The sequence below is a fragment of the Electrona antarctica genome, assembly GCF_951216825.1.
Source record: "Electrona antarctica genome assembly, chromosome: 22".
Classification (NCBI taxonomy): Eukaryota; Metazoa; Chordata; class Actinopteri; order Myctophiformes; family Myctophidae; genus Electrona; species Electrona antarctica.
Genome location: NC_136805.1, coordinates 10,829,252 through 10,831,289, shown reverse-complemented (window position 1 = coordinate 10,831,289; position 2,038 = coordinate 10,829,252). Strand labels below are relative to the sequence as shown.

Below are 2,038 nucleotides of genomic sequence, written 5' to 3'. Positions count from 1 at the left end.
CGATTTCTATTAGCTTGGATTCCCCGGGTTTCTGAACTGCCCACAGCCCTCCTATGAGACACAGACTGGTTTCTGAACCGACCACAGCCCTCCTATGAGACACAGACTGGTTTCTGAAATGCCCACAGCCCTCCGATGAGACACAGGCTGGTTTCTGAACTGCCCACAGCCCTCCTATGAGACACTGACTGGTTTCTGAACTGCCCACAGCCCTCCTATGAGACACAGACTGGTTTCTGAACCGCCCACAGCCCTCCGATGAGACACAGGCTGGTTTCTGAACTGCCCACAGCCCTCCTATGAGACACAGACTGGTTTCTGAACTGCCCACAGCCCTCCTATGAGACACAGACTGGTTTCTGAACCGCCCACAGCCCTCCTATGAGACACAGACTGGTTTCTGAACCGCCCACAGCCCTCCTATGAGACACAGGCTGGTTTCTGAACAGCCCACAACCCTCCTATGAGACACAGACTGGTTTCTGAACTGCCCACAGCCCTCCTATGAGACACGGACTGGTTTCTGAACTGCCCACAGCCCTCCTATTAGACACAGACTGGTTTCTGAACTGCCCACAGCCCTCCTATGAAACACAGACTGGTTTCTGAACTGCCCACAGCCCTCCTATGAGACAGACTGGTTTCTGAACCGCCCACAGCCCTCCTATGAGACACAGACTGGTTTCTGAACTGCCCACAAACCTCCTATGAGACACAGACTGGTTTCTGAACTGCCCACAGCCCTCCTATGAGACACAGACTGGTTTCTGAACTGCCCACAGCCCTCCTATGAGACACTGACTGGTTTCTGAACTGCCCACAGCCCTCCTATGAGACACTGACTGGTTTCTGAACTGCCCACAGCCCTCCTATGAGACACAGACTGGTTTCTGAACTGCCCACAGCCCTCCTATGAGACACAGACTGAGTAGGAAAAAATGTGGTATTTTATCATGATTCTTAGTGAGGACCTATTATATGAAGATAGGTTGAAAAGTGGTAAAGTGGTCCTTTAAGGTGTGTGTGTGTGTGTGTGTGTGTGTGTGTGTGTGCGCGCACGTGTGTGTCATTACAAGCAAGGGTCAACAATGATCATCATCATACAGTATATGTTAAATATATTATTATTATTATATTATTCATGAACCAAACAGCATTTGGAGACATTGAAATCCAGAACATTGCTGGATATTAATCCATATCTTTCAAAGACATGGATCAGATAATCAATCATCCATCCAGGAACACATCTGACACCTTACAGGCTTTTAACCCAGTCTGGACGGGAACCCCTTTTGGTGTTTTAAGCATTATGTTATGCTTTAGCTATTGGAAAATAGCAGATCTACAAGCTCGTAGCACGGCACCGAGTGCCGCGCTACGAGCTTGTAGGTCTGCTATTTTAGAAAAATCGTGGAAATGTGTCGCAAGTCTCTGAATATATATTCCTTCAGAGCGAACGTTTCTAAGTAACTCAAATCTTTGCTTCTGGGGGGGGGGGGGGGGGGGGGGGTCCCTGGAACAACATATTTTCAGATGGGGGTCGGCGGCCAAATACATATATTTTTGGGGGTTCTTGACATGAAAATGTTTGAGCACCACTGATACAGAAACACAACTGTCAGGAGGTAGAAGACATTTATAGAATGGTCCTCAGGTCTAAATGGGTTGACCCCAGTTAAAGTATCAAGGCCCCCTGGGGGTCCCCGGACCCCTGGGGGTCCCCGGGGGGTCCCCTGGGGGCCACACATTACTAACACACATTACTAATTAACACTGATGAGGAGAGACAGCTGATTGAGAGACTCAATCAGCTTGGGGAAAAAAGAAAAACAGCAAACTGTCTGTCTGTCTGTCTGTCTGTCTGTCTGTCACCATGGTGGTTAGTTCCAGCCGGTCGCAGACAGTGCAGTCTCGCGTTGATGACATCATACCTGACACCACAGTGTTAATAGTTTCAGGTCACATGTTGATGACATCACACCTGACACCACAGTGTTAATAGTTCCAGGTCGCATGTTGATGACATCACACCTGA

General features: G+C 48.7%; 1 protein-coding gene across 1 annotated transcript in view; it reads right to left on the bottom strand.

Moving 5' to 3' along the window:
- Positions 1–1,522: 1,522 nt before the first annotated feature.
- The window catches only part of b4galt7 (xylosylprotein beta 1,4-galactosyltransferase, polypeptide 7 (galactosyltransferase I)), a 24,481-nt gene continuing 23,965 nt past the window's right edge, over positions 1,523–2,038 (bottom strand). The window contains exon 8 of the mRNA XM_079492500.1: positions 1,523–2,038. This exon is cut by the window's right edge and continues 657 nt beyond it. The gene's annotated coding sequence lies outside the window, so the exon portion shown is untranslated.